General features: G+C 48.6%; 12 non-coding genes across 12 annotated transcripts; 4 read left to right on the top strand and 8 right to left on the bottom strand.

The window, feature by feature from the left end:
- Nucleotides 1-1,338: 1,338 nt before the first annotated feature.
- Nucleotides 1,339-1,411, bottom strand: trnak-cuu (transfer RNA lysine (anticodon CUU)). Its single transcript has one exon. It is a non-coding gene; the product is annotated as a tRNA-Lys (tRNA).
- Nucleotides 1,412-2,232: 821 nt separating this feature from the next.
- Nucleotides 2,233-2,304, bottom strand: trnam-cau (transfer RNA methionine (anticodon CAU)). The gene has a single exon. It is a non-coding gene; the product is annotated as a tRNA-Met (tRNA).
- Nucleotides 2,305-2,583: 279 nt separating this feature from the next.
- trnal-cag (transfer RNA leucine (anticodon CAG)) lies at nt 2,584-2,666 on the top strand. The gene has a single exon. It is a non-coding gene; the product is annotated as a tRNA-Leu (tRNA).
- Nucleotides 2,667-5,457: 2,791 nt separating this feature from the next.
- trnak-cuu (transfer RNA lysine (anticodon CUU)) lies at nt 5,458-5,530 on the bottom strand. The gene has a single exon. It is a non-coding gene; the product is annotated as a tRNA-Lys (tRNA).
- An 821-nt stretch (nt 5,531-6,351) lies between these two features.
- trnam-cau (transfer RNA methionine (anticodon CAU)) lies at nt 6,352-6,423 on the bottom strand. The gene has a single exon. It is a non-coding gene; the product is annotated as a tRNA-Met (tRNA).
- Nucleotides 6,424-6,702: 279 nt separating this feature from the next.
- On the top strand, nt 6,703-6,785 carry trnal-cag (transfer RNA leucine (anticodon CAG)). The gene has a single exon. It is a non-coding gene; the product is annotated as a tRNA-Leu (tRNA).
- A 2,791-nt stretch (nt 6,786-9,576) lies between these two features.
- trnak-cuu (transfer RNA lysine (anticodon CUU)) lies at nt 9,577-9,649 on the bottom strand. The gene has a single exon. It is a non-coding gene; the product is annotated as a tRNA-Lys (tRNA).
- Nucleotides 9,650-10,470: 821 nt separating this feature from the next.
- trnam-cau (transfer RNA methionine (anticodon CAU)) lies at nt 10,471-10,542 on the bottom strand. The gene has a single exon. It is a non-coding gene; the product is annotated as a tRNA-Met (tRNA).
- A 279-nt stretch (nt 10,543-10,821) lies between these two features.
- On the top strand, nt 10,822-10,904 carry trnal-cag (transfer RNA leucine (anticodon CAG)). Its single transcript has one exon. It is a non-coding gene; the product is annotated as a tRNA-Leu (tRNA).
- A 2,791-nt stretch (nt 10,905-13,695) lies between these two features.
- Nucleotides 13,696-13,768, bottom strand: trnak-cuu (transfer RNA lysine (anticodon CUU)). Its single transcript has one exon. It is a non-coding gene; the product is annotated as a tRNA-Lys (tRNA).
- An 821-nt stretch (nt 13,769-14,589) lies between these two features.
- On the bottom strand, nt 14,590-14,661 carry trnam-cau (transfer RNA methionine (anticodon CAU)). The gene has a single exon. It is a non-coding gene; the product is annotated as a tRNA-Met (tRNA).
- A 279-nt stretch (nt 14,662-14,940) lies between these two features.
- Nucleotides 14,941-15,023, top strand: trnal-cag (transfer RNA leucine (anticodon CAG)). The gene has a single exon. It is a non-coding gene; the product is annotated as a tRNA-Leu (tRNA).
- Nucleotides 15,024-15,372: the final 349 nt, after the last annotated feature.

The raw sequence follows: 15,372 nt of genomic DNA on the forward strand, positions 1-15,372 counted from the left end.
TCCCATGGAGAAAAACAACGGCTGTGCGTCTCTGTCGGCATGATTCAGTTTAATGCAAGTATTCATTCTCCTCCTGGAAAATACAGCTTGCGAAAGATGAAATACAATTCTTGGCTTTTCTGGGTGAGTGCAGAAGAAATCCTGCCGGCTGGCAGAAGAATTCCAGCCTTTTTTACTCTTTAACCAGAAACTTGCGAATGATACAAAGCAAGCGGGGTGCGTTTCTGTGCAGCTGTTAACTGAACAGCTGCTGCTTCAAGCCCACCCAGGGCTCATTCCGATTTCAACATCATGCCCCCTGAAGGTAGACTGGATTTCTTTGCGAAGCATTCACCTTTTGGACGTTTCAGGAAAGGTGCGTGTCGATGCCAGACTTGAAAAGCTTTCCATACAAAGAAACAACATAGTGCTTTTGATTGATGGGAAACGGCAAGAGCGGTTTGAGCAGCTCCGGCCTCTCAACCGCTTTACAATGTGATCGGCACCTCGGTAGCCAGTTTAGAAGGCTGAAAAGGATGCTGGAAGCACAGCGACGTTCTAAAACCAGCGCTTGAAAAGCATCTGCATACATAAAATGTCCATTTCCCCAAAGCTGAATCTGCATCTTCAGAAGATTGTCAGCTATACGTTTTCGTTCTTTGTTTCCTTTTTTTACGACAAGCTTTCGAGAAATGAACTGTCTATTGTGATGAAGGCTGCATTAGAAATTGTGCATCTAGCTTAGTTCAATGAAATCGGGAGGTGCACCTGTCTCAAGCGGATGGCTCTTTGCAGGCACACTACGGAAACCTGCGGGCGCAAGTTGGGAGAAGTGACTCTTGCAGAGTGTTGAGCTTCGAGAAGAGGGCTCCGCTCAGGAAGATATTTCCACATGTTGAAGAGTCGCTTTTCGCCCTTTCTTTCCCACATTTTTCCAGTGCGGTTATTGATCGCGTTCAAAATGTTTTCCCAACGTACGTGTTACCTGCAAAATCACAGTGAAACTGTTATGCCCAAAAGATTCCTAATAGTTATTGTATTAGAATAGCTCTCCAATTTCTTAGCCTTCGTACACGCAATGTTTAAGGAAACGCTAGAGTAAATGAAACTGTAAATAGACAGGAGCTCTTCTTAGTTTTCATACAAGTTATGATGGCTGCAGCTCCTATCTGCGTCCCGGTGACCGGAGCCAAGGGATTATCTGCGGAACCCTTGATTTATCTCTCGGGCAAGGAGCTAGATACGCCCTTTTCATCTCGGTTTGATCACACCTGTGCATTAAAACGCAGTGCTCGGTACCATCGAGGTGTAAGAGGTTCAAGGATGAGCGGGAAACTTTGTTAATAAGGAGACGGGCACCGCCCAACGTGGGGCTCGAACCCACGACCCTGAGATTAAGAGTCTCATGCTCTACCGACTGAGCTAGCCGGGCGCCGGTGGAGCTGGTGGTTAACTTGTCCCTGTTGACGGCAATTTGACAAGGTATACTTCCTGGCTTTTCATCATGTGCTGACCGGATTCGAGAGTAGCACACCCTGTTCTTTGTTGATTACTGTACCTCCAGCAGCGCAAATGTCAGTAATCATTGAAATGTACGACCTACAATCTCCTCAGCATGCCCGCGTGGACTCCTCAGTGATCATCCTTCTACGTTCTGCTGTAGTTTTCATGCAAGTGAAAACCGTGCTCCAAATAACAGCGGCACAGTTGTATCCTGCGGTAAGCATTCTTCTAATTCCATCGTTTTGCTCCAGGTAAAAGGTAGCGCATCATAGTGTTGATATTCCAAGGTTTCAGAGTCCGTATTGGATGGCTTGGATGCAGACATCGCTCAGAGCTCCCAGTATGATTTTCCCGAGTTCAGTTTTGCAGTGTTTTAGTGCTTTACTACTTCCAGTGGGCCTTTGAATGCTCTGCTAAGTAGAGACGTGACATAATTACTAATGCGACCGAGTGTGCTGGCTGTTCCTGGTTCGTAATGATTAACGCGAGAAATCAATATAAACATAACTGCTTCGATTTCGAGGTTCAGTTGAAGCTTTCAAAGAAACTATCAAAGACCTCAGAACAACCGAAGACACATTTGGTCATCTCCGTATTGGTGAAGATTAAAGAGTCCCGCAAGTGTCAAGCTTGCACAAACACACACGAGAGAGAAACTCAGGACAGAATTTAAAGAAAGGGAGATGCAGACTATTTGAAGGCACTTTGCTAACCCAATGGCATGCTTATGAATCGTGCATAGGACACACGTAGCAGAGGATGGTTTCGATCCATCGACCTCTGGGTTATGGGCCCAGCACGCTTCCGCTGCGCCACTCTGCTGACGGCCTCTCTGCGTGTGGCGCACAACTGCTCTTTTTATTTCCTACATAAGTGATGAAAGAGTTGAAAGTTTCAACGACAAACGCAGACGTCACTTTGAGCGCTTGGTGTTGTAGCACAAATCATCACATGCTGCTCTACACTGGATTATAAAAGCCGACACATTTTCCAAACATTTTAATGCTGGAGTCACACTGTAGTATTAATAACAGTGCGATACTCGAGGAGCGTAGTGGGATCGCGGTGGCTCATCAGACCGCCCCGGGACAGGGGGCCCGCGTCAGGATGGCCGAGCGGTCTAAGGCGCTGCGTTCAGGTCGCAGTCTCCCCTGGAGGCGTGGGTTCGAATCCCACTCCTGACAAAAAGCTTGCTCAGTGCCGTCTCCAGTCGGGTGCAAATGGGTGAAGCAGCCTGACGCAGGGAACGTGCGCCGATAGGCGTAGGTGTATCCCCTGCCTCTTCCGATTTAGCTCGTGCTCCATAGGATGGAAGCGGATGCTCTGGCTTTTTGACTCGAATATAACCTGATCACAACAGAAGGCCGTGCAGCCCAGTGCTGGTTTAAGAATGCCTCGTGTCTTCAGGCCCCTATTCCTTCAGGTTACCCCTTTGGAATAGTCGTCCGAAAAAGACAGGAAAGGAAAAGCATGTAAGCTCCCACACACTGCGTTAGCATTAGCGGTTGGAATCTGATGGGAGAAAAGCAACCTGGCTCGCCGTCAAGCAATCCATCCCTGGTCTCCCACGTGACAGGCGGGGATACGCACCACTATACTAACGAGGAGCGCTTGCTTGGCGCTTGAAGACACTTCCTCTTGCGGCTACTACTGTTTCCGGTTTCGTCTTTTCTTTTCATTCCTCCCAGAGGAGCGCATGAAAACGTTTCCATCTGCGCCATCCTCACCCCTCCAATGCTATGGTCCCTGCTCCTCCTGGTGCACTGCAAACACTCATTCAGCCGGTTCTTTCAGTTTGAATAATTAGGTCTTCAAAGGCTGGAAGTAGGGCGCAAAAGACATGCCAATGCCAAAAGCGTGGCTGTGTGCTTCCAGCTGTGAAATGTCACTGGTGGATGTTGAAGACATTACTTCCAAGGCAGCAGGTCCAAGCGATTTAGCGTTTGTACAAGAAGCAGGAAGAGAGAAACGGCACTCCGCCTTTTTCTGGGCAGGCCGAAGCGACAGGAGAAGGGCGCCGTAGTGGGCAGGATTCGAGCCGACGCGGGGAGACCCCAATGGCTTTCTAGCCCATCGTCTTAACCGCTCGGCCACGACTACAGGGAGCGCCGCCGCCGCCGGCTTGCGATCATTTAACACGGAGGGCGAGGCGGCGGCGGTAACCTTTTTCAATGTCGCTCTCCGCTTCCCCCCAAAAAAAAGCCAAATGACATGCTAGCACTCGGACACCCTTCAGAAGACTGAAGGGTGGCTTAAAGCTGGAAGGATTAGGTCTCCCCGTTCCGACGCGACAATCGAACTTCCTTAGGCAGAGAGAAAGCAACATCGAGGAGCGTCAACAAGACTTTAGAAGCTGCGCCACACGCCACTTTCAGTCGCAGTCACAGCAGTTTTAAAGGCAGGAATCGCCTTTGCGAACGCCATGAGAAACAGAACGCAAGCTCAGGTCCTGCGGTTTAACAAACAGCCACGGCTTTCATGCGACTGGACATTTCTTTTCTGGAGCGAATTCACTTTCAACTTCAAGAAATTCACACAACTTGCGAAATACGAAATACAAATCTGGCTCATCGCTGCACAAGAAATACCGCCGGCTGGCAAGAAAATGACAACGGTGTTTTTCCTTAACGAAAAACTTCCCATGGAGAAAAACAACGGCTGTGCGTCTCTGTCGGCATGATTCAGTTTAATGCAAGTATTCATTCTCCTCCTGGAAAATACAGCTTGCGAAAGATGAAATACAATTCTTGGCTTTTCTGGGTGAGTGCAGAAGAAATCCTGCCGGCTGGCAGAAGAATTCCAGCCTTTTTTACTCTTTAACCAGAAACTTGCGAATGATACAAAGCAAGCGGGGTGCGTTTCTGTGCAGCTGTTAACTGAACAGCTGCTGCTTCAAGCCCACCCAGGGCTCATTCCGATTTCAACATCATGCCCCCTGAAGGTAGACTGGATTTCTTTGCGAAGCATTCACCTTTTGGACGTTTCAGGAAAGGTGCGTGTCGATGCCAGACTTGAAAAGCTTTCCATACAAAGAAACAACATAGTGCTTTTGATTGATGGGAAACGGCAAGAGCGGTTTGAGCAGCTCCGGCCTCTCAACCGCTTTACAATGTGATCGGCACCTCGGTAGCCAGTTTAGAAGGCTGAAAAGGATGCTGGAAGCACAGCGACGTTCTAAAACCAGCGCTTGAAAAGCATCTGCATACATAAAATGTCCATTTCCCCAAAGCTGAATCTGCATCTTCAGAAGATTGTCAGCTATACGTTTTCGTTCTTTGTTTCCTTTTTTTACGACAAGCTTTCGAGAAATGAACTGTCTATTGTGATGAAGGCTGCATTAGAAATTGTGCATCTAGCTTAGTTCAATGAAATCGGGAGGTGCACCTGTCTCAAGCGGATGGCTCTTTGCAGGCACACTACGGAAACCTGCGGGCGCAAGTTGGGAGAAGTGACTCTTGCAGAGTGTTGAGCTTCGAGAAGAGGGCTCCGCTCAGGAAGATATTTCCACATGTTGAAGAGTCGCTTTTCGCCCTTTCTTTCCCACATTTTTCCAGTGCGGTTATTGATCGCGTTCAAAATGTTTTCCCAACGTACGTGTTACCTGCAAAATCACAGTGAAACTGTTATGCCCAAAAGATTCCTAATAGTTATTGTATTAGAATAGCTCTCCAATTTCTTAGCCTTCGTACACGCAATGTTTAAGGAAACGCTAGAGTAAATGAAACTGTAAATAGACAGGAGCTCTTCTTAGTTTTCATACAAGTTATGATGGCTGCAGCTCCTATCTGCGTCCCGGTGACCGGAGCCAAGGGATTATCTGCGGAACCCTTGATTTATCTCTCGGGCAAGGAGCTAGATACGCCCTTTTCATCTCGGTTTGATCACACCTGTGCATTAAAACGCAGTGCTCGGTACCATCGAGGTGTAAGAGGTTCAAGGATGAGCGGGAAACTTTGTTAATAAGGAGACGGGCACCGCCCAACGTGGGGCTCGAACCCACGACCCTGAGATTAAGAGTCTCATGCTCTACCGACTGAGCTAGCCGGGCGCCGGTGGAGCTGGTGGTTAACTTGTCCCTGTTGACGGCAATTTGACAAGGTATACTTCCTGGCTTTTCATCATGTGCTGACCGGATTCGAGAGTAGCACACCCTGTTCTTTGTTGATTACTGTACCTCCAGCAGCGCAAATGTCAGTAATCATTGAAATGTACGACCTACAATCTCCTCAGCATGCCCGCGTGGACTCCTCAGTGATCATCCTTCTACGTTCTGCTGTAGTTTTCATGCAAGTGAAAACCGTGCTCCAAATAACAGCGGCACAGTTGTATCCTGCGGTAAGCATTCTTCTAATTCCATCGTTTTGCTCCAGGTAAAAGGTAGCGCATCATAGTGTTGATATTCCAAGGTTTCAGAGTCCGTATTGGATGGCTTGGATGCAGACATCGCTCAGAGCTCCCAGTATGATTTTCCCGAGTTCAGTTTTGCAGTGTTTTAGTGCTTTACTACTTCCAGTGGGCCTTTGAATGCTCTGCTAAGTAGAGACGTGACATAATTACTAATGCGACCGAGTGTGCTGGCTGTTCCTGGTTCGTAATGATTAACGCGAGAAATCAATATAAACATAACTGCTTCGATTTCGAGGTTCAGTTGAAGCTTTCAAAGAAACTATCAAAGACCTCAGAACAACCGAAGACACATTTGGTCATCTCCGTATTGGTGAAGATTAAAGAGTCCCGCAAGTGTCAAGCTTGCACAAACACACACGAGAGAGAAACTCAGGACAGAATTTAAAGAAAGGGAGATGCAGACTATTTGAAGGCACTTTGCTAACCCAATGGCATGCTTATGAATCGTGCATAGGACACACGTAGCAGAGGATGGTTTCGATCCATCGACCTCTGGGTTATGGGCCCAGCACGCTTCCGCTGCGCCACTCTGCTGACGGCCTCTCTGCGTGTGGCGCACAACTGCTCTTTTTATTTCCTACATAAGTGATGAAAGAGTTGAAAGTTTCAACGACAAACGCAGACGTCACTTTGAGCGCTTGGTGTTGTAGCACAAATCATCACATGCTGCTCTACACTGGATTATAAAAGCCGACACATTTTCCAAACATTTTAATGCTGGAGTCACACTGTAGTATTAATAACAGTGCGATACTCGAGGAGCGTAGTGGGATCGCGGTGGCTCATCAGACCGCCCCGGGACAGGGGGCCCGCGTCAGGATGGCCGAGCGGTCTAAGGCGCTGCGTTCAGGTCGCAGTCTCCCCTGGAGGCGTGGGTTCGAATCCCACTCCTGACAAAAAGCTTGCTCAGTGCCGTCTCCAGTCGGGTGCAAATGGGTGAAGCAGCCTGACGCAGGGAACGTGCGCCGATAGGCGTAGGTGTATCCCCTGCCTCTTCCGATTTAGCTCGTGCTCCATAGGATGGAAGCGGATGCTCTGGCTTTTTGACTCGAATATAACCTGATCACAACAGAAGGCCGTGCAGCCCAGTGCTGGTTTAAGAATGCCTCGTGTCTTCAGGCCCCTATTCCTTCAGGTTACCCCTTTGGAATAGTCGTCCGAAAAAGACAGGAAAGGAAAAGCATGTAAGCTCCCACACACTGCGTTAGCATTAGCGGTTGGAATCTGATGGGAGAAAAGCAACCTGGCTCGCCGTCAAGCAATCCATCCCTGGTCTCCCACGTGACAGGCGGGGATACGCACCACTATACTAACGAGGAGCGCTTGCTTGGCGCTTGAAGACACTTCCTCTTGCGGCTACTACTGTTTCCGGTTTCGTCTTTTCTTTTCATTCCTCCCAGAGGAGCGCATGAAAACGTTTCCATCTGCGCCATCCTCACCCCTCCAATGCTATGGTCCCTGCTCCTCCTGGTGCACTGCAAACACTCATTCAGCCGGTTCTTTCAGTTTGAATAATTAGGTCTTCAAAGGCTGGAAGTAGGGCGCAAAAGACATGCCAATGCCAAAAGCGTGGCTGTGTGCTTCCAGCTGTGAAATGTCACTGGTGGATGTTGAAGACATTACTTCCAAGGCAGCAGGTCCAAGCGATTTAGCGTTTGTACAAGAAGCAGGAAGAGAGAAACGGCACTCCGCCTTTTTCTTGGCAGGCCGAAGCGACAGGAGAAGGGCGCCGTAGTGGGCAGGATTCGAGCCGACGCGGGGAGACCCCAATGGCTTTCTAGCCCATCGCCTTAACCGCTCGGCCACGACTACAGGGAGCGCCGCCGCCGCCGGCTTGCGATCATTTAACACGGAGGGCGAGGCAGCGGCGGTAACCTTTTTCAATGTCGCTCTCCGCTTCCCCCCAAAAAAAAGCCAAATGACATGCTAGCACTCGGACACCCTTCAGAAGACTGAAGGGTGGCTTAAAGCTGGAAGGATTAGGTCTCCCCGTTCCGACGCGACAATCGAGCTTCCTTAGGCAGAGAGAAAGCAACATCGAGGAGCGTCAACAAGACTTTAGAAGCTGCGCCACACGCCACTTTCAGTCGCAGTCACAGCAGTTTTAAAGGCAGGAATCGCCTTTGCGAACGCCATGAGAAACAGAACGCAAGCTCAGGTCCTGCGGTTTAACAAACAGCCACGGCTTTCATGCGACTGGACATTTCTTTTCTGGAGCGAATTCACTTTCAACTTCAAGAAATTCACACAACTTGCGAAATACGAAATACAAATCTGGCTCATCGCTGCACAAGAAATACCGCCGGCTGGCAAGAAAATGACAACGGTGTTTTTCCTTAACGAAAAACTTCCCATGGAGAAAAACAACGGCTGTGCGTCTCTGTCGGCATGATTCAGTTTAATGCAAGTATTCATTCTCCTCCTGGAAAATACAGCTTGCGAAAGATGAAATACAATTCTTGGCTTTTCTGGGTGAGTGCAGAAGAAATCCTGCCGGCTGGCAGAAGAATTCCAGCCTTTTTTACTCTTTAACCAGAAACTTGCGAATGATACAAAGCAAGCGGGGTGCGTTTCTGTGCAGCTGTTAACTGAACAGCTGCTGCTTCAAGCCCACCCAGGGCTCATTCCGATTTCAACATCATGCCCCCTGAAGGTAGACTGGATTTCTTTGCGAAGCATTCACCTTTTGGACGTTTCAGGAAAGGTGCGTGTCGATGCCAGACTTGAAAAGCTTTCCATACAAAGAAACAACATAGTGCTTTTGATTGATGGGAAACGGCAAGAGCGGTTTGAGCAGCTCCGGCCTCTCAACCGCTTTACAATGTGATCGGCACCTCGGTAGCCAGTTTAGAAGGCTGAAAAGGATGCTGGAAGCACAGCGACGTTCTAAAACCAGCGCTTGAAAAGCATCTGCATACATAAAATGTCCATTTCCCCAAAGCTGAATCTGCATCTTCAGAAGATTGTCAGCTATACGTTTTCGTTCTTTGTTTCCTTTTTTTACGACAAGCTTTCGAGAAATGAACTGTCTATTGTGATGAAGGCTGCATTAGAAATTGTGCATCTAGCTTAGTTCAATGAAATCGGGAGGTGCACCTGTCTCAAGCGGATGGCTCTTTGCAGGCACACTACGGAAACCTGCGGGCGCAAGTTGGGAGAAGTGACTCTTGCAGAGTGTTGAGCTTCGAGAAGAGGGCTCCGCTCAGGAAGATATTTCCACATGTTGAAGAGTCGCTTTTCGCCCTTTCTTTCCCACATTTTTCCAGTGCGGTTATTGATCGCGTTCAAAATGTTTTCCCAACGTACGTGTTACCTGCAAAATCACAGTGAAACTGTTATGCCCAAAAGATTCCTAATAGTTATTGTATTAGAATAGCTCTCCAATTTCTTAGCCTTCGTACACGCAATGTTTAAGGAAACGCTAGAGTAAATGAAACTGTAAATAGACAGGAGCTCTTCTTAGTTTTCATACAAGTTATGATGGCTGCAGCTCCTATCTGCGTCCCGGTGACCGGAGCCAAGGGATTATCTGCGGAACCCTTGATTTATCTCTCGGGCAAGGAGCTAGATACGCCCTTTTCATCTCGGTTTGATCACACCTGTGCATTAAAACGCAGTGCTCGGTACCATCGAGGTGTAAGAGGTTCAAGGATGAGCGGGAAACTTTGTTAATAAGGAGACGGGCACCGCCCAACGTGGGGCTCGAACCCACGACCCTGAGATTAAGAGTCTCATGCTCTACCGACTGAGCTAGCCGGGCGCCGGTGGAGCTGGTGGTTAACTTGTCCCTGTTGACGGCAATTTGACAAGGTATACTTCCTGGCTTTTCATCATGTGCTGACCGGATTCGAGAGTAGCACACCCTGTTCTTTGTTGATTACTGTACCTCCAGCAGCGCAAATGTCAGTAATCATTGAAATGTACGACCTACAATCTCCTCAGCATGCCCGCGTGGACTCCTCAGTGATCATCCTTCTACGTTCTGCTGTAGTTTTCATGCAAGTGAAAACCGTGCTCCAAATAACAGCGGCACAGTTGTATCCTGCGGTAAGCATTCTTCTAATTCCATCGTTTTGCTCCAGGTAAAAGGTAGCGCATCATAGTGTTGATATTCCAAGGTTTCAGAGTCCGTATTGGATGGCTTGGATGCAGACATCGCTCAGAGCTCCCAGTATGATTTTCCCGAGTTCAGTTTTGCAGTGTTTTAGTGCTTTACTACTTCCAGTGGGCCTTTGAATGCTCTGCTAAGTAGAGACGTGACATAATTACTAATGCGACCGAGTGTGCTGGCTGTTCCTGGTTCGTAATGATTAACGCGAGAAATCAATATAAACATAACTGCTTCGATTTCGAGGTTCAGTTGAAGCTTTCAAAGAAACTATCAAAGACCTCAGAACAACCGAAGACACATTTGGTCATCTCCGTATTGGTGAAGATTAAAGAGTCCCGCAAGTGTCAAGCTTGCACAAACACACACGAGAGAGAAACTCAGGACAGAATTTAAAGAAAGGGAGATGCAGACTATTTGAAGGCACTTTGCTAACCCAATGGCATGCTTATGAATCGTGCATAGGACACACGTAGCAGAGGATGGTTTCGATCCATCGACCTCTGGGTTATGGGCCCAGCACGCTTCCGCTGCGCCACTCTGCTGACGGCCTCTCTGCGTGTGGCGCACAACTGCTCTTTTTATTTCCTACATAAGTGATGAAAGAGTTGAAAGTTTCAACGACAAACGCAGACGTCACTTTGAGCGCTTGGTGTTGTAGCACAAATCATCACATGCTGCTCTACACTGGATTATAAAAGCCGACACATTTTCCAAACATTTTAATGCTGGAGTCACACTGTAGTATTAATAACAGTGCGATACTCGAGGAGCGTAGTGGGATCGCGGTGGCTCATCAGACCGCCCCGGGACAGGGGGCCCGCGTCAGGATGGCCGAGCGGTCTAAGGCGCTGCGTTCAGGTCGCAGTCTCCCCTGGAGGCGTGGGTTCGAATCCCACTCCTGACAAAAAGCTTGCTCAGTGCCGTCTCCAGTCGGGTGCAAATGGGTGAAGCAGCCTGACGCAGGGAACGTGCGCCGATAGGCGTAGGTGTATCCCCTGCCTCTTCCGATTTAGCTCGTGCTCCATAGGATGGAAGCGGATGCTCTGGCTTTTTGACTCGAATATAACCTGATCACAACAGAAGGCCGTGCAGCCCAGTGCTGGTTTAAGAATGCCTCGTGTCTTCAGGCCCCTATTCCTTCAGGTTACCCCTTTGGAATAGTCGTCCGAAAAAGACAGGAAAGGAAAAGCATGTAAGCTCCCACACACTGCGTTAGCATTAGCGGTTGGAATCTGATGGGAGAAAAGCAACCTGGCTCGCCGTCAAGCAATCCATCCCTGGTCTCCCACGTGACAGGCGGGGATACGCACCACTATACTAACGAGGAGCGCTTGCTTGGCGCTTGAAGACACTTCCTCTTGCGGCTACTACTGTTTCCGGTTTCGTCTTTTCTTTTCATTCCTCCCAGAGGAGCGCATGAAAACGTTTCCATCTGCGCCATCCTCACCCCTCCAATGCTATGGTCCCTGCTCCTCCTGGTGCACTGCAAACACTCATTCAGCCGGTTCTTTCAGTTTGAATAATTAGGTCTTCAAAGGCTGGAAGTAGGGCGCAAAAGACATGCCAATGCCAAAAGCGTGGCTGTGTGCTTCCAGCTGTGAAATGTCACTGGTGGATGTTGAAGACATTACTTCCAAGGCAGCAGGTCCAAGCGATTTAGCGTTTGTACAAGAAGCAGGAAGAGAGAAACGGCACTCCGCCTTTTTCTGGGCAGGCCGAAGCGACAGGAGAAGGGCGCCGTAGTGGGCAGGATTCGAGCCGACGCGGGGAGACCCCAATGGCTTTCTAGCCCATCGTCTTAACCGCTCGGCCACGACTACAGGGAGCGCCGCCGCCGCCGGCTTGCGATCATTTAACACGGAGGGCGAGGCGGCGGCGGTAACCTTTTTCAATGTCGCTCTCCGCTTCCCCCCAAAAAAAAGCCAAATGACATGCTAGCACTCGGACACCCTTCAGAAGACTGAAGGGTGGCTTAAAGCTGGAAGGATTAGGTCTCCCCGTTCCGACGCGACAATCGAACTTCCTTAGGCAGAGAGAAAGCAACATCGAGGAGCGTCAACAAGACTTTAGAAGCTGCGCCACACGCCACTTTCAGTCGCAGTCACAGCAGTTTTAAAGGCAGGAATCGCCTTTGCGAACGCCATGAGAAACAGAACGCAAGCTCAGGTCCTGCGGTTTAACAAACAGCCACGGCTTTCATGCGACTGGACATTTCTTTTCTGGAGCGAATTCACTTTCAACTTCAAGAAATTCACACAACTTGCGAAATACGAAATACAAATCTGGCTCATCGCTGCACAAGAAATACCGCCGGCTGGCAAGAAAATGACAACGGTGTTTTTCCTTAACGAAAAACTTCCCATGGAGAAAAACAACGGCTGTGCGTCTCTGTCGGCATGATTCAGTTTAATGCAAGTATTCATTCTCCTCCTGGAAAATACAGCTTGCGAAAGATGAAATACAATTCTTGGCTTTTCTGGGTGAGTGCAGAAGAAATCCTGCCGGCTGGCAGAAGAATTCCAGCCTTTTTTACTCTTTAACCAGAAACTTGCGAATGATACAAAGCAAGCGGGGTGCGTTTCTGTGCAGCTGTTAACTGAACAGCTGCTGCTTCAAGCCCACCCAGGGCTCATTCCGATTTCAACATCATGCCCCCTGAAGGTAGACTGGATTTCTTTGCGAAGCATTCACCTTTTGGACGTTTCAGGAAAGGTGCGTGTCGATGCCAGACTTGAAAAGCTTTCCATACAAAGAAACAACATAGTGCTTTTGATTGATGGGAAACGGCAAGAGCGGTTTGAGCAGCTCCGGCCTCTCAACCGCTTTACAATGTGATCGGCACCTCGGTAGCCAGTTTAGAAGGCTGAAAAGGATGCTGGAAGCACAGCGACGTTCTAAAACCAGCGCTTGAAAAGCATCTGCATACATAAAATGTCCATTTCCCCAAAGCTGAATCTGCATCTTCAGAAGATTGTCAGCTATACGTTTTCGTTCTTTGTTTCCTTTTTTTACGACAAGCTTTCGAGAAATGAACTGTCTATTGTGATGAAGGCTGCATTAGAAATTGTGCATCTAGCTTAGTTCAATGAAATCGGGAGGTGCACCTGTCTCAAGCGGATGGCTCTTTGCAGGCACACTACGGAAACCTGCGGGCGCAAGTTGGGAGAAGTGACTCTTGCAGAGTGTTGAGCTTCGAGAAGAGGGCTCCGCTCAGGAAGATATTTCCACATGTTGAAGAGTCGCTTTTCGCCCTTTCTTTCCCACATTTTTCCAGTGCGGTTATTGATCGCGTTCAAAATGTTTTCCCAACGTACGTGTTACCTGCAAAATCACAGTGAAACTGTTATGCCCAAAAGATTCCTAATAGTTATTGTATTAGAATAGCTCTCCAATTTCTTAGCCTTCGTACACGCAATGTTTAAGGAAACGCTAGAGTAAATGAAACTGTAAATAGACAGGAGCTCTTCTTAGTTTTCATACAAGTTATGATGGCTGCAGCTCCTATCTGCGTCCCGGTGACCGGAGCCAAGGGATTATCTGCGGAACCCTTGATTTATCTCTCGGGCAAGGAGCTAGATACGCCCTTTTCATCTCGGTTTGATCACACCTGTGCATTAAAACGCAGTGCTCGGTACCATCGAGGTGTAAGAGGTTCAAGGATGAGCGGGAAACTTTGTTAATAAGGAGACGGGCACCGCCCAACGTGGGGCTCGAACCCACGACCCTGAGATTAAGAGTCTCATGCTCTACCGACTGAGCTAGCCGGGCGCCGGTGGAGCTGGTGGTTAACTTGTCCCTGTTGACGGCAATTTGACAAGGTATACTTCCTGGCTTTTCATCATGTGCTGACCGGATTCGAGAGTAGCACACCCTGTTCTTTGTTGATTACTGTACCTCCAGCAGCGCAAATGTCAGTAATCATTGAAATGTACGACCTACAATCTCCTCAGCATGCCCGCGTGGACTCCTCAGTGATCATCCTTCTACGTTCTGCTGTAGTTTTCATGCAAGTGAAAACCGTGCTCCAAATAACAGCGGCACAGTTGTATCCTGCGGTAAGCATTCTTCTAATTCCATCGTTTTGCTCCAGGTAAAAGGTAGCGCATCATAGTGTTGATATTCCAAGGTTTCAGAGTCCGTATTGGATGGCTTGGATGCAGACATCGCTCAGAGCTCCCAGTATGATTTTCCCGAGTTCAGTTTTGCAGTGTTTTAGTGCTTTACTACTTCCAGTGGGCCTTTGAATGCTCTGCTAAGTAGAGACGTGACATAATTACTAATGCGACCGAGTGTGCTGGCTGTTCCTGGTTCGTAATGATTAACGCGAGAAATCAATATAAACATAACTGCTTCGATTTCGAGGTTCAGTTGAAGCTTTCAAAGAAACTATCAAAGACCTCAGAACAACCGAAGACACATTTGGTCATCTCCGTATTGGTGAAGATTAAAGAGTCCCGCAAGTGTCAAGCTTGCACAAACACACACGAGAGAGAAACTCAGGACAGAATTTAAAGAAAGGGAGATGCAGACTATTTGAAGGCACTTTGCTAACCCAATGGCATGCTTATGAATCGTGCATAGGACACACGTAGCAGAGGATGGTTTCGATCCATCGACCTCTGGGTTATGGGCCCAGCACGCTTCCGCTGCGCCACTCTGCTGACGGCCTCTCTGCGTGTGGCGCACAACTGCTCTTTTTATTTCCTACATAAGTGATGAAAGAGTTGAAAGTTTCAACGACAAACGCAGACGTCACTTTGAGCGCTTGGTGTTGTAGCACAAATCATCACATGCTGCTCTACACTGGATTATAAAAGCCGACACATTTTCCAAACATTTTAATGCTGGAGTCACACTGTAGTATTAATAACAGTGCGATACTCGAGGAGCGTAGTGGGATCGCGGTGGCTCATCAGACCGCCCCGGGACAGGGGGCCCGCGTCAGGATGGCCGAGCGGTCTAAGGCGCTGCGTTCAGGTCGCAGTCTCCCCTGGAGGCGTGGGTTCGAATCCCACTCCTGACAAAAAGCTTGCTCAGTGCCGTCTCCAGTCGGGTGCAAATGGGTGAAGCAGCCTGACGCAGGGAACGTGCGCCGATAGGCGTAGGTGTATCCCCTGCCTCTTCCGATTTAGCTCGTGCTCCATAGGATGGAAGCGGATGCTCTGGCTTTTTGACTCGAATATAACCTGATCACAACAGAAGGCCGTGCAGCCCAGTGCTGGTTTAAGAATGCCTCGTGTCTTCAGGCCCCTATTCCTTCAGGTTACCCCTTTGGAATAGTCGTCCGAAAAAGACAGGAAAGGAAAAGCATGTAAGCTCCCACACACTGCGTTAGCATTAGCGGTTGGAATCTGATGGGAGAAAAGCAACCT

This window comes from Lepisosteus oculatus, unplaced genomic scaffold (genome assembly GCF_040954835.1).
Source record: "Lepisosteus oculatus isolate fLepOcu1 unplaced genomic scaffold, fLepOcu1.hap2 HAP2_SCAFFOLD_75, whole genome shotgun sequence".
Taxonomy (NCBI): domain Eukaryota; kingdom Metazoa; phylum Chordata; class Actinopteri; order Semionotiformes; family Lepisosteidae; genus Lepisosteus; species Lepisosteus oculatus.